Raw genomic sequence first — 24,019 nt, 5'->3', positions numbered from 1 at the left:
TTTGATGTAACAAGCATCCATCGGTAGTTTTTGTTACATCAAATGGTTAGTAGTGATCTTTGGTAAGACTTTTAAATAATTGATATAGCCTCTTAGTTGAACAATTTGTGCCTTCAACTACTGTTATCTTTTTCAAGAGCAACAAAGCAATAATATGCAGTTCTTTGTAAGCAAACCTAAACAATGTAACTCCTTTGTGAAATGCAAAAGGTAATAAAACAAGTCTTTATTTCATAAAGGTAGGGGACAAGGCATAAAAAGGTTATGTAATCTGTTTGTAGCTCACAAAGAGGTGTTGGTAGAGTCAAGAAGTTAGATTATCTGCTTCTTTAAGCATAAAACCATGCTTCTCAACAAGCAAACTCCACATGGAATAAATAGGAGCAACAGAATTTCCAGTTTAAATACTGTGATTTGGGATTAAAAAATGCCCCACAGTAAAGCGTAAATAAATCTTCAAATTCTTTTATGTAGTTTAGTTTCAGAATTTAGGATGAATTTAACTTTTAAGATAAAAAATGGACATCTGAATTCACTTCATTATCACTTTGATGTGCAAAAATTATGGAGGAACTCTCTTCCAGGAAGACTTCAAGACACTCTTGTTTTTGAAATAATAATTCTCACTCCTACTCTTCCTTCAGATGAGGCTGGCTTGACAGCCTGAGTGGGTGGAGTGGGAAAATAATGTTTCATGTAGCCATGTAATACTTCAGGTAAAGACAGGACTTATGAAAAATATCCTGTTCGAGAGAAAAGCAGATAGACATAAAGGAACTGCCATTTTCCAGAAATCATATTTTTCAAATCACCTTTGTTCTCCTACCTACCCTCCTTTCCTGAAGCAACGTCTGAGTTTTTCTTTGCCAACAGCTAAACTAAAGTGAGAGAAAGCGGGGTGATCAGCTTCTCAGGAGGTCTTGAACTTGAGCCAGTTTGCCTGCATGACTATGCATGAGAGATGGCAGAGATACGACGGCTCTGCTGCCAGAAAGGCAGTGTTTGGTGTCATGATCTGTCTGGTCACATTCCTTTTCCTTTGGAGTGGCTTAGGATAACTGAATATGACGTGAGAGGCAGGGGTGGGATAGGTCTTAAATGCACACACCCAGATTTTTTTGAATGTTGTGACTAGTTCCTTTAAAAACAATAAAGTCTGTGCTAACTCATATAAAATCACTTTGAAGACCTTGGGGTGGTGTCTCACTAATAAATAAGAGAAAGATTAAGAAGGATAAAATTTGTATTTATAAAGGTAAATTTTTATCTTTATGAAAAAGTGGTCCTTTCATAACATAATAATTTATTTCCCTGCTTCACTTTCGCACTCATAAATGATGGGCCTTTTCCTTTATAAAAGATGAAAGAAATCTAAAACATTTATTTTCTTAAAAAAGATATATGCTCTTACAATCCCTGTTTTACAGATGAGGAAAATAAGGGTCAGAGAGGTTAAGTGTCTTCCCAGGGTCACACAGCTAATAAATATTGGAGTCAGATTTCAAATCCAGGCTGTCTCCCTCCAGAGTCTACACAATTAAGCAATTCACTGTACAAGTTCAATACTTGAGAATTCTGGGAGAGACATGAAACCAAAAGGAAACGGATTCACAGACAGACAAATAGAGGTCTTTACATGGTTAAAGTTCACGGGTTTAAGAGGAAAAGAGTGAACTTGAAAAGTTATAGTCAAAGAAAGACCATTAGAGTTTATAGTTTTCAAGCCAGGGAAGCCCCAGGTCATGGCTAGTTCAAGGGGAACCATGAACAGGGTTGCTAAAGAGAACGGTGTTGGAAATTAAGCCTGAGGTTACTTGATGAATCTCTCATGTGAATATTGAATTTCCATTGAAACAAATACTGGATTTGAATTTGGTCCAAAATGAGGGGGAGTAGAACAGGGTTAACCATATGGTTTGGCCCAAAACAGAAGTGATAGTCTACAAAAGTGAACTTATAAAAATTTGGAAGTGACTAAGGGAGATTTGTTTTATGACAAGTGAATTGCAACCATCAGAAGTAGCCTTAAATTTAAATAGAAAGACACAATAGCAAAATTGATTTAAAACATGCTGTTAATCTATACATGAACCAGGACAGTGACATAAACCTGAACAGATACTTCTTTGGGGAGAAGACTTATAAAAATTGATATACAAATTAAAAGACAAGACAAAAATGTCCCCTCCTATTAAACTCACCCCCTATCACAGGTCCTTAGTGATGTAGCATTACAGGGATGATGGAATGATGCTAACTAGATACGAACTATGCTAACTAGAAGCTCACAGGCCCATCCTTAAATTAATACAATTTTCCACAGCTCTCCACCTCTATAATCAAGATACACTTATGGAGCTGATTGAAATAAACAGTCACGCTCTGAAATGTGTCCCCAAATTATCATAAATGGTAAATGTAACAACAAAGTAGTAAAGAAATCGCCTTGTTCAAGAACTCTGTGGTGTTTATAGATAAATCTCTGAAATGCAAGAGATATCCTGAGTTCCAATGAGGTTCTCTTTTTAATATTATATTTTGAAAATGAGAAAATGCACATGAATTTTTTTAATCTGCTCCAGGGAACTCTCATAGTTTTTACTGTCTGTGTTTTTAATGGTACTCCCTGACTGCTCCCACTGCTGGAAAGCCTGGCATTGGGGACAGAAAAGCAATGTACCATGGTCAAGAGTAACTATCATAGCAGTTTCACTTTGAGCAGGCTCTTTGCCCAAAGTCCTAATTCAAGTGTTGCTAAAGAGCTCTCCAGAGGTCGTAAAGAAAGGCAATTGCAAATGCGGAGCCCACAAAATCACTTTTATTTGCTTTGAAGTATACTTAGGGAAGGTCTTTCATTCCCCTATTCTTTCTTGTTAGGTCCCTAGTCTGCAAAGTGGGCAAGGCAGCACCCTGCTGTATTTGGCAAAGAGGCCAATTGCAAGAATGATAGATCATTTTATTACTTTTCTGAGATATATTCGCCAAGTACAAGAAATCACACTATACTCCAAAAAATATCTTGTTTTCACATCTAACAGATGAATTGTAATTTATAATAATAATTGATTCACGATAAATGTATAATATTGCATTGGTGTTCTACATGGACACTGCTTGCACTGTGAAAGTAATGTCAATTTTGTTCATACATTTATTTGCATCTACTTTAATGTTTACTTTTTTAGAAGTACTTGCATTTAAACTTTTTTCTTTTAATTGACTTTATTTTTTAAAGACTTTTTATTGGAGTAAAGTTGATTTACAATGTTGTCTGCTATGCAGCAAAGTGAATCAGTTAGATTCTTTTCCCACAGAGGTCATTATAGAGTATTGAGTAGAGTTCCCCGTGCTATACAGTAGGTTCCCATTGATTGTCTATTTTATGTATAGTAGTATGCATATTTGGAGAAGGGAATGGCAACCCACCCCAGTGTTCTTGCCTGGAGAATCCCATGGATGGGGGAGCCTGGTGGGCTGCCGTCTATGGGGTCGCACAGAGTCGGACACGGCTGAAGTGACTTAGCAGCAGCAGCAGCAGCAGTATGTATATATCAATGCCAAACTGGGAGATTGGGATAAACCTTTTTGGTTTTAATTCATAATATCATTTTCTTGCAAAAATAATACAATTAAAGGAATTCAAAGGGACTCGAGACAAATATTCCTATATTCCCATCATTATTCTCCATAATACATTCTACTTCTTAATGACACTGGCATGCCTACTATTCAGCATAAGTGTAGTAGTATTCTAGATGGGCTTTATATTTAACCAGGTTTTTCCACCCAGTTTCTTATCACCCCACATTATAGATATCCACTGATGCCAATATCAATGATTGAGTAAATCATTCCTTTTCTGTTGTTTTAATATATTGCTTTGTTGTATATTAAATCTCCTTATATATTTAGATTTGTTAATGGACTTATGTTTTGTTTTGCTTACTGGTTTGACTTTTTATTTTTAACACTGGTGACATCATAATAGTTCTTAAGATCTTCTTTTTGTTCTTTACATTTACTACAAAATATATCTGACACAAAAATAGAACACAGTAAAGCCCATGAATGCTTTGCCATCTTTGTTCGATAGTTTCCATATTGTTCTTTGCAGATTTTTCTCTCATCCTATTGTCTAGTTGGTTAATCATATTTTCTCTATTGCATTTTTAACTCATTTTCAAGTTATTGACTCTATATTATTCTAATGAGAACACAGTGTTTATAATTTCATTTATACACTTGAATTGAAATCTGAAGTTCATCAAAATCAACATCTCCTCCTAAACAGCTGTACCCATTGGAAATCTTCAACTCTGATCTCACTGTTCCATCTTTCTTGGCATTTTATTATACTACTTATAGTCTATCATTTTTTAATTCCGTACCCTAAGTTTATCTTTTATAAAATTGTTGTAAATCAAAGTGCTCATTAGAGTTTATCCATATGTTTTCTAAGTTTGTAAAAATGTTTTCCTCCTGAGCTTCACTTCCTTCCTGTTGGAATAATACACTTTAGACATTATAAGGGTAGTGACCCAGAAATGGTAAAGCCTCTAAACTTGTGTCTGAAAGCATATTTGTTTTACCATTAATCCTGAATGCTAGTACAAGTAAGGATGGAATTTTCTGCTCACCACAATTTTCCCTTGGGCTGGACATATTCTTGATGCAAGTCACTGTTCTTTCTTCTCCCCTCTGCCCCTATTTCTCCTTTCACATGGGTGCTCCTGATTTGTCCCCTCAGTCTTTTCCTGTCTTGCTCAGTTTTCTCCTTAGCAGGGAATTATTTGGGGCACCACTTGCACCTTCTTTCATTAGACCATGTTGTATTATCATAAATATGGGCTTCCTCTTTTCTTTGGAAAGTCAAAGTCATGAGAACAAGCACTTTATTTCATTTCTTACTGTATTGCCAATGCCTGGAACAGTGCCTGGCATATGACAGGTCCTCAAAGTATGACTGTGGAGAGAATGGTTAAAATGTATGTATTTATAGTTGATTTTGTACTAAAAGAGTAGTTATCAACTCTGGTTGCTCACGAAGATCATTGGATAAAACAATTGTGGTCCATATCTGACCCTTCGGTTTTGGATTCATTTGCCAGAGCATTGATGGTGACAGAGCATCAGTATTTTTAAAGTGTCACCCAGCAAATTCTAATGCGAAGCTCGAGTGGAGGAAGGAACACTGAGGATGCTTCATTTTCTCCTTCAGTTTACTTCTTTCAACATGGTGCTGTGCTGCGCTTCGCCGCTGAGTCGTGTCCAACTCTTTGGGACCACATGGACTGCAGCCTGCCAGGCTCCTCTGTCCGTGAGATTCTCCAGGCAAGAACACTGGAGTGGATTGCCATGCCCTCTTCCCCTGGAAGATCTTCCCAACCCAGTGATCGAACCCAGGTCTCCCGCATTGCAGGCAGATTCTTTACCATCTGAGCCACAAGGGAAGCTCAAGAATACTGGAGTGGGTAACCTATCCCTTCTCCAGGGGATCTCCCATCCCAGGAATTGAATCGGAATCTCCTGCATTTCAGGCTTATTCTTTACCAGTTGAGCTACCAGGAAAACCTCTCAACATGGTACAATATACAATTAATTAGATTCCAACTGATTAAATTTAAAACACATTCATTACTGTTCTTCCAGTTTGTACCAGGTCACACTGACTGTAGCTTCAGAATAAAATAATAATTATCTCCAACATCTGAGCACTTTGTGTATTTGCCTTTACCTTTCCTTCACACTAACGAAATTCTTCAGAATTTTAAGTATACTCTTCCACATACAAATAGACACACTTCAAACTTTTATATGTTATCACTTTTTCAATCTTCACATCCTTTACACTGCCTTGCTTTTTATGGTGTTTTTTAAAATTCTTAATACTATATTATATTATAATAGTGTGTATTATATATACATATATATAACATATATACATATGCACATGTGTAGTAGTAAATATAAAAGGACAATTCTTTTTTTTTAGTTGAAATATAGTTGATTTACAAAGCTGTGTTAGTTTCTGATATACAACAAAGTGATTCAGTTATACACACATGTTCACACACATACACACACACACACACACACACACACATATATATATATATATGGCATCACCGATGCAATGGACATGGGTTTCAGTGGACTCCGGGAGTTGGTGATGGACAGGCAGGCCTGGCATGCTGCAGTTCATGGGGTTGCAAAGAGTTGGACATGACTGAGCAACTGAACTGAACTGATTCTTCTTTAATATTCTTTTCCATTATGGTTTTTTACAGGATACAGAATATAATTTCTTGTGCCAAACCGTGGTACATTACTGCTTATCTATTTTACATACAGTAGGTGTGTCTGCTAATCCCCAAACTCTATTTTATTCCTCCCTCACTCCTTTCCCCTTTGATGACCATAAGTTTGTTTTCTATGTCTGTAGATCTGTTTGCTTCATAAATAAATTCATTTGTGCCATATTTTAGATTCCACATATAAGTGATATGGGTATGGTATTGGAAAGCAATTCTGCTGGTTTATTTAACAGTCACTTAGAAGTTCTTCTTTGCTCATAGAACTTTATGGTGTTTTTAAGAAGTGAAGCATTCGGCTTTAGTGGATAAATTCCTGTTAATCTAAGACAATCATTATTATATCCTTCTTTGCCAATAATTATCTTATGAATGGTCCTATCAATGTGTTTGGGCCAATGAGTAATTAGGGGAAGGTTGCTATCATGCATATGAAAACTATATATTTCTCTGAAAAAAGATAAATATGCATTAGGAAAATGACCATTTGGACTCTTTTCTACTTTCTCTTTGTTCTGTGAGAATATGATCCCTAGTTCTACAGTAGCCATCTTGTGACCATGAGATGATAATACACCAAAAAGGCAAACAGTAGATTAGAAAGGGCCAGCAAAGACAGAAAACAGCAACAGCAAAAAAAAATAGTAACAACAATCACAGCAAAAGAACAATGGGACCATAGCTTCTGGAATTCCTAGAAAGCAAAAAATAAATGGCCAATGTCTACTGTTATTTAGAATTTCTGTCATTCACATTTTAAAACAATCAAACTGAACACAAGATTCACTTCAGTTTCAAAAACTCTTATTTAATATATTTTTACCATACTGTCAGTTACACTTATAATCAATTTATATTTAACTATATGTCATAAGATGCCCCATCATCTTATATGCCCTATGCTATCATGCCCCATGATAACATTTTTTTCCTCTTCCCTCGTGCTGAAAAGAGAGCATTTTTTTTCTAGACATGTTGTTGAAATGCCTTTTAATCCTTGCATTATATATATGTACGTAACTTCCCGTTTCTTAACAGTTATAATATTCTTGGGCCCCAGTCTTGTTGCTCAAGAATTATAGATTCATTGCAGTGCTTAATGGTTTTCAGTGTTGCAGATTTAATGTCCCATGTTAGATTGCCTTTCTTTTCCTTGCCTTGTCTTTAAGTCAGGATGTGTGTGAGATTCTCTTTATCACTTCAGAAGTTTCAAAGGCACATAGAGAGCCTTTTGTCTTTTTGCTAATCCTGAGTGAAAACTTTCAACTATCACCAGATCAGCAAATATTCCCCCTCTAGAAGTTTGTCTCCAGTTTTCTTTTTCTTCTTTTAGGTTGTAAAATATTTTTATGAGCCATCTCCTCAGTTTCTCCTCCAAGACTTTTAATTCTCTCTCATCCCTGGATTTTTGCTCACTGTCATAAGTTTTTTATCTTCTAGACCATTGTTTCAGTTCTCAAGAGTGTTTATCTTCTCATTAAGCTTTTTGATAAGAGCACCCTGGCTGTCATTTTTAAGTTAATATTATAGTGATCTACTTGAAAACTTTATTTCTGCTGTTTTTGGTAAAGTTTTACATTCTCCCTAAAACACTCATGTTTCTCAAGTGATGCTGACTCTGCTAGTGTAGGAACCACACTTGGGACCACTGCTTTAGGTAAAGGAATCCTTGATTCCTTTTGAAAATGCATTTGAATCTTTCAGAAAGCAATGACGCATTTAACACATTCAGTTGTTCACATTTTATTTGGTACTCCTGTTTTTTCTTTTGTTTTTACCTTTTCTAAGGAAAAAGAAGTGACATTATTTTTCTACTCTGCTTCCTTCTAAAGATTTTAAACAGGAAATGCACACTGGTGGACTCGGCCATTAGTTATAGGGTGAATGAGCAGTACTGAGGGCTGAAGCAGTGTGAGTCCCTGCCAAAGATGCACCACAAAGCAATGTCACCCTTACTTCATGATGGTCTGTGATGAGTGATCTGTAGAATGGATAAAAGCGAAGTAGCTGCTGTGTGGCATTTGCTTTTATTACTGTAAATGATATCATGTGTTTGCATTTACTTTAAAGTTGATCAAATGTAACAGGAGACAGTGTTGACAGATGCTGAAAAGTGTTAACCTTTCCTTTCATCTTTTTTGCTTATGTGTATCTTGTACCATAGGCTTCTCAGATAGTTTTATTAGCTGATATGTGAAATGTTGTACAAAATACTCACACAAAGAATTTCACTCTTAGAAAGGATTATCTGTAATTCTATAAATGATACAGTCAAACTGTATGGTTCATGTATGGTAAAACCAGATCCTCTAACTAAATAAAATGGGCTTATATAAAAGTGCATTATTAAAAAATTAGTTTTGAATGTAAGTCCAGGCATGCAGGTAACTGATTTATCCTAGATGTGATTTTCAATAAATTTAGCTCAGTTGATTTATGTGAATTGAAATGCAATTATTTCTTAAAATTTAACATTAAAATTTCAAAGGTTATATTATTTTTCCTATGTATTTACTAATCTAAATGCACATTATACAGAGCAACTGTTTATAGACTTTTCTTCAAGGAGATGGGAGGATTCTGATTTACCCTTGAAGTTAATGTAGAATCCCTTGGGAAATTATTAAGACACTCTGTCTATAATACTGTACATATATATCATGTTATAAACTTTATTTTGTACTGAATAAAATTGGAAAACATTTTGCAGCTATAAATTGATGGATTTTACTTTTCATCATTGTTGCCTTGAAATTCCACTTCTTAAATCAGAAGTACATAAGATAGAAAAAGTTGACTACTTGGCCTTTTTAGCAAGACAAAATCAAAGAAAGCTTTTAATTGCCCTGAGAATACTTTATATTTTCATAGTTTTTCACTCCTTTAGTGTCAGGTGAAGCTGCTCAGCCTGCCCTGGGATCATGGTTGAAGAAGAGAAGCTACGCTCTAACAGAAGTTGAGGAGAATCACATGAAGAAATGAAGGGATAGAAAATGGGGCAGATAGTACAGGAGGTACATGTGTATATGTATATAATAGCAACAATAAAATCAGAAATGAAAAGGTGAAAGACACAATAGCCACCACAGAAATACAAAGAATCATAAGAGGTTACTATAAGTAATTATATGCCAATAAAATGGACAATCTAGAAGAAATCTAATTCCTAGAAATGTATAACCTCCTAAGACTGAACCATGAAGAAATAGAAAATATGAACAGACCGTTTACCAGCCATGAAATTGAACCCATTATAAAAGCCTTTTCCAACAAACAAAAGTCCAGGACCAGATGGTTTCCAGTTGAATTCTACCAAACCTTTGAGGAAAATTTAACAGTTGTCTTTCTCAAACTATTCTAAAAAGATAGAGGAAGGAATGCTTCTCAACTTACTCTGTAAGACCAGCATCACCCTATACTAAACAAAAGCAATACTAGAAGAAAAAGCAAATCTAGACAAATATCACTTATGAAACTAGAAGCAAAAATCCTCAGCAAAATATTGGTAAACAGAATTCAAAAACACAGTATTACATCATACACATGTTCAAGTTGGATTTGCAAAGATGCAAATCTTTGTAAAGATGGCACAATAGCTTCAATTCAATAAACAGGATACACCATATTAACAAATTGAGAATAAAAACTATATGATTGTCTCAACAGATGAAGAAAAAGCTTTTGAAACAATTCAGGTCCCATTTATGATAAAAACGCTCAACAAAGTGGATATAGAGGGAACATACCTCAATATAATCAAGGCCACATATGGAAGGCCACAGATAACATTATACTCAGGGGTGAAAAGCTGAAAGCACTTCCTCTAAGATAATGGACAAGACAAGGATGCTCACTGTTGCCACTTTCATTCAACATAGTATTGGAAGTCTAGCCATAGCAATCATGTAAGAAAAAGAAGTAAAAGGGACCAAATTGTAAAGGAAAGAGTAAAAATCTCACTGTTCACAGATAATACAATGTGATATTTCAAAATGATATTAGCAAAATTAGCAAAAATTATAAAAATCCCACCAAAATCCTACTAGAACTTTTCAATGAATTTGATAAAGTTGCAGGTTGCAAAACTAACATACAGAAATCTGCTGTACTTCTATATACTAACAAAGAAACTATCATAAAAATTATAAAAGCAGTAAGAAAATAATCCCACTCAGAACTGCATCAAAAATAATAAAATACTTAGGAATAGAATAAGTCTCACCAAGGAGATAAACGACTGGTACTAGGAAAATTATAAGACAGTAATAAAAGCAAATGAAGATGACACAGAAATGGAAAGATATACAGTGTTCATGCACTGGAAGAATTTAAATTGTTAAAATGACCATACTACCCAAGGCAATCTACAGATTCAAACAAATTCCTATCAAAAGACCAGTGAGGTATTTCACACAACTAGAACAAATAATCCTAAAATTTGTATGGAAACATAAAAGACCCCAGCTAGCCAAATCAATCTTGAGAAAGAACAGATCTGGTGGTATCACACTCCCTGATGCCAAACTATACTACAAAGCTAGTACTAGAACACACAAAAATGACACATAAATTAATGGAACAGGATAGAGAGCCCAGAAATGAATCTACGTTTATATGGGCAATTAATCTATGACAAAGAAGGAAAGAACGTACAATGGAGGAAAGATAAGCTCTTTAGTAAGTGATGTTGGGAAAACTAAATAGCAACATGCAAAAGACTCAAACTGAACCACTCTTTCATACTATACACAAAAATAAATTCAAAATGGAATTAAGTGTAAGACATGAAACCGTAAAACTTTCGAAAGAAAACTTAGGCAATATGGCCTTTAACATTGGTGTTAGCAATACTTTTTTGGGATAGGTCTCCTAAAGTAAGAGAGACAAAAGGAAAAATCAAAAAGCAGGGATATACCAAACTGAAAACCTTTTGCACAGTTAAGGAAACTATCAACAAAATGAAAAGACCACCTATTAAATGCGAGGAAGTATTTGCAAGCAATATATGATGATAAGTGATATTAAAACTATATTCATAACTTATGCAATTCAATATCAAAAACACAAACAGCCTAAATTTTAAAATGGGGAGGCTTCTGTGGTAATGATGTAAATTAAAAATTTAGTGGCTCACAACATCATAGAGAAACAATGTACTTACCAAATTAAAAGTGTTCATGGAACATGGTTGTAAATTACTTGGCTATGGCATACATGAGACTCATAAATGCATGAAAACTGATTCAATATTATAAGAATTAAAATGAAATTCACAATTATTAAAAGTTATACACTTCTTCTCCAAATAGAAGAAGAAAATCTTTTAATTTGGCAACATGCACTTTTTTTGTCCCTTTGCCTTTCACAAGTTAAATTTTAGATTTCTGGTAGCTAGACAAATAAGTTATTTTGACAACAAATTATTCTGCAACAGGGTTTCTCTGTATGAAGAAAAATTACCTAAAATAAACAAGATAGCTGAAGGAGGAAAGAGGGGTAAGAAAGTTCTATACAAGATCTCTTCTGGAGTTCTGAATTTTGAAATTCTCATTCAGGACGTAGGTGTATTATCTTGGACCAGACAGTGAGAAACTGGGTTTTGTGTGAGCACAGCCAAAAAGAGAGCTAAGAGCCAGTCCTGGGGAAGTCAAAGCCAGCTTAGTTTATCTTGAACCTAAGATAGATCAATGCTGGCCCCCCAAACTTGAATTTAATAACTGGAAGTGCAGTCATACATTTATATTCACAGCATAGTCATATACCAAAAAAGGAAGTCTCTCTTTCCCAGGCTTTATTTTCCTGATGTAAGGGCAAACATTCTTCGATAATCATAGCTAGAAAACCAGTTCCTTTTTTTCTTAGACTTTGGGAGAATGGTGGACTCACTGAATCATATAATTTCTAAAGCACACAACTTACAAAAATGAATGGAGAGCAGGAGAGGGTGACAGATTTTATAAATCAACTTTAGGGGAGAAATCATTTCACAACCTTCAGGATTTGAGTAGTAACTTTGTTTTGTGGGTGTCATAAACATAGTTCTAATACCTTTCTATTTTCTTATTACGAGTGTTGATGAATAGGTTTTTGGTTGTCTTTGTCACTAGATTAGATGAGTAATAAGCTGAATGTAGCTGTCAGACAAGTTCTTATTATGTGTAATATTATTGACTTTCCAATTTTCTAACCACAGAGGATTTGACTCATAAGACATACAGGAGGGTAAAAGACTCTGAAGATATTAGGATGTCTATGTATAACCATATTTAGTATATATGAAAACAAAGAGTGCAAAACGTTAAAAATAATTTGAAATTTAAAAAAATTTTTGAGGCACAGATTCTATTTTTTCACCTGGTCCTTTATTTATGTGAAAGTATATGTAGAATTTCAGATGTAAAAGGAAACCTCAGATCAAATTGTCATATCTCTACCAGTATATAGGGAAAGAAAAGTCACAGAATTATTTATTTCATATAAGATTACATATCTCTTGGTCTTCCCTGATGGTTCAGTGGTAAAGAATCTGCCTGCAACACAGGAGACATAGGTTTGATCCCTGGGTTGGGAAAATCTCCTGGAGGAGGAAATGGCAAGCTACCCCAGTGTTCTCGCTGGGAAAATCCCAGGGACAGAGGAGCCTGGAGGGGCTACAGTCCATAGGGTAACAGAGGTGGACGTGACTGACTCAGCGCACGCACAACACACACACACACACACACACACACACACACACACACACTGCTTAGTAATGACAATTCTAGAATCTGGTTCTTCTTGATCCCTAGCTGCTATTCTTTTTCATATCATTTAAGGTTTATTTCTATAATTACTTTTAGTGACAGGGTTGAGGGAAAGCAGATCTATGGTTTATAATGGTAGTCCATGAAAAGAAGTAAAAAATAATTCTTATACACTAGGAGAAGAGGGCAACAGAGGATAAGATGGTTAGATGGCATCACCTACTCAATGGACATGAATGTAAGCAAACTCCAGGAGATGGTAAAGGACAGGGAAGCCTGGCGAACTGCAGCCCATGGGCTCACAAAGAGCCAGACATGACTGTGTGTCTGAACAATAACAACGGTCCTTAACCAGACCATTTCTTTTCTTTTTCTGCTATTTAACATCGAGATAACCAAAGCTAGAAAATAGCTCCCTTCTCATCTTAGAGTTTTGGAAGAATGATGAGCAACTGCATCATGTAATTTTAAAATTATATTACACATAAAAACGATTGGATAAGAAGGCAGTTTAACAAATTTTATAAATCACGTTTTGGGGAAAAACAATTTAAAGATGTAATTATATGATAGAAAACAATGTTAATTCAATTATAAGATAAAGAACAATAGTAATTTTCCTTGAACTGATCCTTGTATTACTGTACCCACCTGACCTCATACTCCATAATCTTATACCAATGACATACCAAAAGACATCTATTAATATATATTTTTATATTTTATTCTAAATTCCTCATAATATGATGTTTATTCAACAGTTTTCTTCTAATACCTCGCTCCCTTTTCTAGTACAATTGGTATTTTTTTCTTTTTCAAGATATTCTCATTACTAGTTCCCTCTTAGCCTTCTAGAAAGCATTCTGGTTTTTCATGGCTCTAAGTGACTAAGATGTGCCTTAACACTGAACTCTAAGTGGTACACAGAGGGTTCAGGGTTGGCAAAATTTTCATTCAGTAACAAAGATCCCCGGGATTTTGGTGATTTAACACAACAAAACTTTTTCACCCATGATTCATTTCCAAAGCCTGTTGGAGGAAAGACTTCATGTATAATCACTCAAGAGGGAAGCTGACCAAGGCAAGACTGAGGCTGAGAGGCCTCATCTCAACATAAGCTTTCACAATCACTAGACAGGAGAAAGGAATGTGGTGAATTGAGTGAAGGTTTTTCAAGTTTCCTGTAGAAGTGACACATGCATTTTGAATCTCATTTCAGTGCCAAGATTAAAACAATAGCTGTCTCTAACTTCAAAAAGGGATCTGCTGGGAAATGCAAACTTACTCTTTGCCTAGAGAGAAAACCAGAACATTTATGAGAGCAGGTTGTGTTCTATGTACTCAAACCTTAAATTCTATCCTCACATTTTGTGGTAGGCAGGATTCTGAGGAGACTTCACAGTTGTTATCCTCTGAAATATAGTCAGTACTATCTCTTGTAAATATATTACAGGACTACCTGTAAGTATGATATTACTCTCATGATCAGGCTGTCTTAGATGGCAAAGCTGAAGGGATTTTGTGGATGTAATTAAAGTCCCAAACAAGTTGATTTTGAGTCAACCAAAAAGAATATTATGTTAGATAGGCCTGTCTTAATCAAGTGATAATTGTTAAAAATAGTGTGTGGACATTCCTGCAGAAACAAACTCTTTTTCCAGCTTTGAAGAAGTAATCTGCCATGTTGTGAGAAGGTCTGAGAGGATTTTGGAGAGGGCCACATGGCAAGGAGCCAAGAAGGGTCTCTAGCTAATGGTTAGCCTAAACTGCAGCCTGGGAAGACATTGAGCTGAGAATCAGACTAGATATGCCTAGGCTCTGGGACCACAGAACCTGTGAGTAAGGAAATGCATGCTGTCTTCAGCTTTTATATTTGTGATAATTTGTGGTTTTACAGTAATAAAAATAATAAGTATTTTCATACTCATTAAGAATCATCTATTTTATACATTTTTTAAATTTAATAGATTATATATTTGAGTGTAGTTTTAGTATTGATTGCCAGTTCCTTCATTTCCCAAACAATAATGTGTGTCTATTATGAGCCAGCAATAGTGGTATTGGTAAAAGCCCAGTAAATACATCAAGGTTTTAAAGTTTCTAAATAGAGACTAGAAATAAATGCACAATGAATAAAAAAGACTTGCTTTTTATAAATCAGTCTTTCATGAAGTAGACAGAGATTCATTCATTCATTCCACTAATGGCTCTGAGTGTCTAAAATGTTCCAGAACGTGTGAAGAGGTTAGGTTTTATAAAATAGGTGACACATGACATAGTCTTTAAAAAAGACTTGTGTCTGCCCTGTATGAAATAAACAGATGAAAAGAACATGTCTTGACATGTATACAAACAGTGCAAGCCCTTTATGAGATGAAGGGCAAGGTAAATTCTCTTTATCCTGAGGATGGAAAATGCCAAAATCTAAGCAGCGAAAGGAGTAATGGTGTTGGAGGAGACGGCTCCTTTAAATCTCAATCCATCAGTGACTTTGATGCTATTCTACCGGGATTTGAGGACTGCAGAGATTAGTTGAAGAAAAATTTTTAAAAATCTCTCTGTAGGATTTGGTCATTATTCATTCTTCAGAGGATTTTAAATGTTAAGATCTCACTTAGGATGGCCCAGGTCCACAGACCCCAAGGTGGTTTAAAATTCCCCAGTGAATTTCATTCCTGGGCCTCAAAGACTCAAAGCAATGCAGATAAAGGGCGGCTGAACAGAAAATATCAGAGGACAGTATAAATCTTACCTTAATTTTCTTGGAATTGTTTCTGACTTTATCAAAACTTTTTAAGAATGTTGTATGGAAGTCAGTGACAGGAATAAGGACAAGAAACCACCCCTTTCTCTTTTCCAGCTTCGGTCAATCAAGAGAAAGCATGCTGTCAACAGCCTTCACCTCAGATATCTAGTCAAGCAGGCTCAGCCAGAGATTGATTCACAATTGAACTATGTTTTCACATGATTAACTGACTCATTCACACCTGAGCCACATTTACAGGGTGGAATGGGGAAGCTTTCACTTTTGCAGCCCATGCTCTATCACTCATGTGAACAGCGGCCTCCTGATGACACTGCTCCCAATCTTGTGCTGTTTACTAACAGAAATTCACTTTCGAGGGGAAAAAGAGGTTAACTGCTAATTTTGCTATTTAGCATTTAATTTTGTGACATGAATTTCATCTTTAAATATCAACTCCAAATTCAGTTTTTGATTTGTAACACCTGAAAAGTAAATCTATACTCTCAAATTGAGCAAAATCAGTTTCAAATCTGCAACTGAGGAAGTGATCTGAAATAAATTGATTCTAGGATCCCTCTTTCTCACTGATAGCTTTGGCATTTTTGTAGGGAGTGTGCAATATGTGGCATTCCATAGTAGGAAGGGAAAACAGATAATTATTCCTTCTAATCTGTTAAAATATCAACCTCATAGAAAAATCATCCTAAGAATACATATAAAATTTTAAATTTGATTAATTTTTCTCATCATTACTCAAAGTTTTAAAAGCTGGAAAAGTAGTTTTTAATTTAGACTCTTCACAATGCTTTTGAGCTAAGTTAAAATTGACTAAATCAAAGATATTATACTTATATTAAAATTGCACCCATATTGTAAGAGTCAGCTGAAGAATTTGCTGCATCTCATAATCATTTCCTATAGTTTTATTATAGTTAAAGATGCAATAGATGCCATATAATTTCTGTTAATAAATAGTATGAATTGAAAGTCATTTGTGGGTATAATATTGTTCTTTTTTAATTTTTAAAAGAAATCCTAATCCCTAGATCATAGTTTGAAAACTGCAGTCATTAAGTATGCCAACATAGGCTTCAGTTTCATTACGAAAGGAAGAATAGATAATCCCCCCAAAAGGAGTGCCATTTAATCCCCAGTGACTGTACAAATCATGATCTCTCTGTCTCTGTCTCTCTCTCTCTCACACAAACACAAATGTCTACTTGGCTATTAGACCTTGTATTCTGCCTGTTTCTGTGCTAGCACTTCTGCAAAGGTAACCAATTTCATCATTTTGACCAAATAGATATATATTTTCTTCTTGAGAAGTGAATCTCAGTATTAGAAGAACTTTTGACTTTTCCCCATACCTCTAAAATACTAAAAGATCACAGCTAATAGTGTCAGAATGAGTAGAATAGGGAGGCAGTGTGATGTTCAGTGATTTTCCAAATGCATTCTTCAGCATGTGGCTACTGTTCTCCATTATGACAAAAGTTACATCATCGAGAGAGTGACTGAATGTAGAATGCAATCTAGTGACAGGGAAATGGCACTAAGATGCTTTAGTGGTATCATTTAACATACTTTACATCGAATTGTCATCATGTTGGAGAATACTTTGGCCAGAAATTAATATGATTCAATGCAAAACTCCAGTTCAGTTCAGTTGCTCAGTCATGTCCGACTCTTTGTGACCCCATGAACCACAGCACATTGGCTTCCTTGTCCATCACCAACTCCTGGAGTTTACCCAAACTCATGTCCATTCAATCAGTGATGCCATCTAACCATCTCATCCTCTGTCGTCCCCTTCTCCTCCTGCCTTCAATCTTTCCTAACATCAGGTTCTTTTCAAATGAGTCAGCTCTTTGCATCAAGTATCTAAAATACTGGAGTTTCAGCTTTAACATCAGTCCTTCCAATGAACACCTAGGACCGATTTCCCTTAGGAAGGACTGGTTGGATCTCCTTGCAGTCCAAGGGATTCTCAAGAGTCTTCTCTAACCCCACGGTTCAAAAGCATCAATTCTTCAGCACTCAGCCCTCTTGATAGTCCAACTCTCACATCCATACATGACCACTGGAAAAGCCATAGCCTTGACTAGATGGACCTTTGTTGACAAAGTAATGTTTCGGCTTTTTAATATGCTGTCTATGTTGGTCATTAGTTTCCTTCCAAGGAGTAAGTGTCTTTTAATTTCATGGCTGCAACCACCATCTGCAGTGATTTTGGAGCCCCTAAAATAATGCAGAACTACTCAGGTTGTAATAGGAGTGTACTTGAGTTCTCATTTATATTATTTTTGATTCTAATTTGTTGCAGGTTCCTTATATACGTTTTTTCTTACTCTAATAATATCAATGAATGTTAGAGACCTTATCCCTCTGTTTATATAGAGGAAAGTGAATCTTAGAAAAGATTTATATGCATATTCATTCATTTATTCATGCATACATAAATTTATTCATCAATTTTTTGATGCTCTGATGCACATACTTAACTATGTGCAGGTCACTTTCCCAGGTGCTAAAAAATCCTACCAGAACTCTAAATCTAGAAAACAGCAGTCCAGGATTGTGAACAGAGAACCATTATCTAAAGCTTGTGATTTCAAAACAACTTAATATATTATAAAAAGGAGGTTAAGTTGAAGTTTCAGTTTAGAATTAGTGCTGAAACTGAAGTAGTTTTTTTTGTTTTGTTTTGTTACATCTTTCTGTTATTTTTTTTAAATTTTCATTTATTTTTATTAGTTGGAGGCTAATTAGTTTACAATATTGTAGTGGTTTTTGTCATACTTGGATGCATGAAGTAGTTTTTGGGACCTAAGAAGAATCTCCCACCAGGCTCCTCTGTTCATGGGATTCTTCAGGAAAGAATACTGGAGTGAGTTGCCATTCCCTTCTTCAGCGGAACTTCCCAATCCAGGGACTGAGCCTGGATCTTCTGCATTGCAGGCGGATTCTTTACCATCAGAGGTACCAAGGAAGTCCAAGAATCTGAGTAGCTAGCATAAAACTTTGCTGAACTAACTTGAAGCTGTCATGTACTGACCAGCAGAGTGCAGTGGTTCCTCCCCTGCTCTTGAATATTTTATATTTTTAGAGATTGTGGTGTTTGGGGACAAAATTAAGCTCAAGGTAGAGTTGCTTCAACGAAAGCCAAATGTAGAGGATTTCTGGCCTCTTTGACACGTTGCTCTTCCCAGACCATCCATGTCATTACTGGGATATAGCAATCAACCTGACAAATTCACTGAAGGGCAGGAATTCTTTGGACAGGGTAGAGTTTCCTTCGAATCCACTTCTCTGATACCATGTAAATTGAGTGTTCCAATGTGGAATTACTATCCTACTGGGAAATTCACTGAGGATTTTAAATTAAAATCAAATAAATCTTGCATTAAAAAAGGCAATTTCTGTGACTATGATAGCTAAATTAACTCTTATTTCCCAGGTTGAGGAGTTCCAACAAACAACTGCAATGCTGTGATAATGCCTTTGACAAACAATACTACGAAATGAAGCAAGTCGTATTTTTAAGTATCATAATAACTAATGCTTTAATATAGCACAGATTTTAAAGCATCATAAAAGATATGATGTGATAATATATTTTACTAAATAGTTTAGCAGTGGGAGTAAAACTCAATTAAGGCCAGACTCATTATCACTTAATTTCATTTGGGCCTTTATTGCTTGTAACTGTACAGTTTCTTAACTTTATTCCTCACTCTCACTCTTAATTCTAGTAAGCCTTACATCTATCTTGGAAGACAATGCTTCTCTGTGAAGCACCCATGGATGAATTTTTCACATGTGAAAAGACATGTAATTTCTTTTATTGCTGACATCCCCCTGATTTAAGAGAGCATGAGCTGGTAGGGAATCAGATCCTTGTAATTGTGAAGATGCTTCCAAGTGATTTGAAACAATAGAAGGAAAATGCAATTTTGACACATAGTGGTTTCATGTACATGGCATAAATAGCACCTGCAATTTTGGAATAGGCAGGCAATACTGGATTTAAGCCAAATTTAGGATTTTTAGATGTGTGTAAGTAGTCTGACATTCCTTTGGAACTAGTAATTTCAAAGTTGGAAACTGTGCTAGAAAATTAAATATTATGACAGTTCTGTTGGTTTTCTCAGGAGAATACATGTTTTAGTCTATCATTTCAGTACTTTTATGAAGAAATATTACTACTCCAGTATTCCTTATATAAGTAAAGAAAAATTATTTCAGAACTTTATTAAAATTACTATTACTGTCATATAGCTAAGCATAAAGAATGGGCTTCCCAGGTGCCACTTGTGGAAAAGAACCCACCTGCCTGGAGAATCCCAGGGACAGAAGAGCCTGCTGGGCTATGCTCCATAGGGTTGCAAAGAGTCAGACCCGAGTGAAGCAACTTAGCACACATGCACGTGAGAAAAGCACAAAGCTTAACATTATAAACACCCAGGTAACAACTGCCAAAAGTCCAATGGACGTTAGAACATCACCGTGAGAATCTCAACGTTACTTATAGATAGTTGTTACAGATAAAATGGAGGGGATGATGCTCCCTTTGTACTGTCTTCAATCTCATTCTTCCCCTTTCTTCACAAAAGCAACAGTTAACTTGAGACTGGCTGCATCTGTGCTGCAATATTTTAGTAGTGTTACTTACATCCATAAGTAACATATTGGACTTCTGTGTGTGTATGTTGTGACTATCAAGGACTCTCTGGATAGAAGAAGGCCTCTTTTGAAGACTTTTACGATACAGTGTCATGATATGCTTATCAATAAATTCTAGAGCTTGTTTCTCCATGATGGTGTAAGATCTACCGGTTTTGATATGCAAAGATCAAAATAGCAGATACATCACTATATACATATTCTTCTACTTGCTTGCCTTTGCAAATAAATTGTTTTTTTTTGTGAAAACCATTTCATATAACTATAAATCAAACTTATTATTGTTACTTAGTTTTTGCTGAGAAGGAAATGGCAACCCACTCCAGTGTTCTTGCCTGGAGAATCCCTGGGATGGGGGAGCCTGGTGGGCTGCCATCTATGGGGTCGCACAGAGTCGGACACGACAGAAGTGACTTATCAGCAGCAGCAGTTTTTGCTTTATTATTATTTTTTCTATTTCCTCCCATCTTCACCTTTGAAATAAATGTTTTATTCTCACTTTGGTTTGATTTCTTAGAATAAAAAGACATTGCAATTCTGTTATTTTAATGGTTACACTTACATTTTTAAAAAATAAACACAAATTTATTGAATAAGTGTCCTTTATAAGGACATAACATAACAAACTGCTCTTAAATTCCTCTTATTTTTCAAGTTATTACTGTCAATTTCATTATTCTTGTTTAAAATCCCTTAAAATTAGTGGTAGATAATTTTTGGCAGTAAATACTAATTAAGATATTCCAAAACATTTAACTTTGTATTTGCTTATTATTGTTTATTCCATCTACATCTTTTTTTGAGTGTGGTGTTTTATTTACTGTTATTGAAGGATAATTGTTTTACAGAATTTTGTTGTTTACTGTCAAATATCAACAATAATCTTGCATAGGTACATCCATATCCCCTCCCTCCCAAACCTCCCTTCCATCTCCCTCCCCATCCCACCCTTCTAGATTGTCACAGAGCCCCTGTTTGAGTTTCCTGAGTCATAGAGCAAATTCCCATTGCCTATATATTTTACATATGGTATTATAAGTTTCCACGTTACTTTCTCCATAGTCTTGCCGTCTCCCTCCTCCCCTCCCCCATGTCCATAAGTCTGTTCTCTATGTCTGTTTCTCCACTGCTGCTCTTCAAATACGTTCATCAGTACCACATTTCTAGATTCCATACATATGTGTTAGTCTATAATATTTATCTTTCTCTTTCTGACTTACTTCGCTCTGTATAATAGGCTCTAGGTTCATCCACCTCATCAGAACTGACTCAGATGTGTTCCTTTTTATGGCTGAGTAATACTCCATTGTATATATGTACTGTAGTTTCTTTATCCATTCATCTGTCAATGGACATCTAGGTTGCTTCCACATTCTAACTACTGTAAATAGTGCTGCAATTATATCTTTCTTTTTACTGAGCTTGTTTTCCTTGTTGAAGTATTCCTTGTTTCTTTTTTAAGTGAAAGTGTGTGAAATGTAAACTTTCTGTTTTTATGCTGGAAAATAATTCATTCAACCTTCAGATGTGAATGGTATTTATTCAATTTAGTATTAACATTGTTAATCTTGTATGGATTCCTAGACTGACAACTAACTTCTCTATATAATTTGAGGACATTATTACTTTGTATTGTTGTTTTTCAGTCACCCAGTCATGTCTGACCCCATGGACTGCAGCATGACAGGCCTCCCTGTCCCTCACCACTTCTCGAAGTTTGCTGAAGTTCGCGTCCATTGCATTGATGATACCATCAAGCCATCTCATCCTCTGACACCCTCTTCTCCTTCTGCCCTGAATCTGTCCCAGCATCAGGGACTTTTCCAATGAGTCAGCTGTTCTCATCAGGTGAGCAAAATACTGGAGCTTCAGCATCAATCCTTCCAATGAACATTCAGGGTTGATTTGCCTTAAGATTAACTGGTTTGATCTCCTTGTCCAAGGGACTCTCAGGAATCTTCTCCAGCACCACAGTTCAAAGGTATCAACTCTTTGGCCTTCTGCCTTCTTTATGGTCCAGTTCTCACATCCACTTGGAAGACCACAGCCTTGACTATACAGACCTTTGTCAGCAGAGTAATATCTCTGCTTTTCAACACACTCTCTAGGTTTGTCATAGCTTTCCTGCCAAGAAGAAATTGCCTTCTGATTTCATGGCTGTAGTCACTGTCTGCAGTGATTTTAGAGCCCAAGAAGAGGAAATCAGTCACTACTTCCACATTTTCCTCTTTTCTACTTGCCAGGAAGTAAAAGGGCTGGATGCCATGATCTTAGTTTTTTGTAATATTTAGTTTTAAGCTGGCTCTTTCACTCTCCTCCTCCACCCTCATCAAGTTTCTTTAATTTGTCTTTGCTTTCTGCCATTAGAATGATGTCATCCACATACCTGAGGTTGTTGGTATTTCTCCTGTCTATCTTGATTCCAGCTTGTAACTCATCCAGCCTGGCATTCCTCATGATGCTCTCAGCATATAGGTTCAATGAACAGGGTGACAACAGACAGCCCTGTTGTACTCCTTTCTCAATCTTGAACCAATCAGTTTTTCCATACAGAGTTCTAACCCTTGCTTCTTGACCCACACACAGGTTTCTCAGGAAACAGGTAAGATGTCCTGGTATTCCCATCTCTTGAAGAACTTCCCACAGTTTGCTATAATCTACACAGTCAAAGGTTTTAGTGTAGTCAACGAAAGAAGATAGATTTTTTCCTTGAATTTCCTTACTTTCTCTGTGATCTAGTGAATGTTGGCAATATGATCTCTGTTACATCTGTCTTTTCTAAACCCAGCTTGGACATCTGGAAGTTCTTGGTTTGCATAATGCTGAAGCCTAGTATGTAAGATTTTAAGCATGACTTTACTAGAATGGGAGATGAGTGAATTGTCTGATGGTTTGAACATTTGTTAATACTACCCTTCTTGGGGATTGGGGTGAGGATTGATCTTTTCCAATTGAGGCCAGTTCTGGGTCTTTCAGTTTTGCTGACATATTGAGTGCAAGGCTTTAATAGCATCATCCTTTTGAGTTTTGAATAGCTCTATTGGAATTCCATCTCATCCACTAGCTTTATTGAGCAGTGCTTCCAAAGGCCTACTTGACATCACACTCCAGAATGTCTGACCCTGGATGACTGATCACACCATTGTAGTTATCTGGTTCATTAAGATCTTTTTTGTGTAGTTCTTCTGTGTAGTCTTTCCCTTACTTTGTAACTAACTTCAAATGTTTTGCTGAGACCTCTGCAATTAAAGTTGATTACCAATTCTTTGAAAATAATCTTTTTTTTTTTTTTTTTAAATCTTATTTTTCCTTTTGGTACTTCTCCAAGACTTTTTTCTCATCTCTTACATACTGCATTTGGAAGCCCTGCATTTTCACTATAACACAAATAGATATAGGCATATTATTTATATATGTTGTTTGGTTTTCTGCATGCTATTTCATTTCTGAGGACTCATATTTCTTTTTGTTTATAAATTCTGGATTTTAAAATTCATGATGGCTTTGAAAATATCCTCTCACCTTTTAACTCTGTT

General features: G+C 35.7%; 2 long non-coding RNA genes across 2 annotated transcripts in view; both read right to left on the bottom strand.

Moving 5' to 3' along the window:
- Positions 1-24,019, bottom strand: part of LOC122422894 — a 402,179-nt gene that overhangs the window by 186,569 nt on the left and 191,591 nt on the right. The window lies entirely within an intron of this gene.
- On the bottom strand, positions 5,259-22,354 carry LOC122422895. Its single transcript, XR_006264003.1, has 3 exons — positions 22,169-22,354; positions 13,048-13,052; positions 5,259-5,298 (listed from the first exon to the last, which is right to left on the bottom strand). It is a non-coding gene; the product is annotated as an uncharacterized LOC122422895 (long non-coding RNA).

This window comes from Cervus canadensis, chromosome 20, assembly GCF_019320065.1.
Source record: "Cervus canadensis isolate Bull #8, Minnesota chromosome 20, ASM1932006v1, whole genome shotgun sequence".
Lineage (NCBI taxonomy): Eukaryota > Metazoa > Chordata > Mammalia > Artiodactyla > Cervidae > Cervus > Cervus canadensis.
This window is presented reverse-complemented; position numbering and strand designations above follow the sequence as displayed.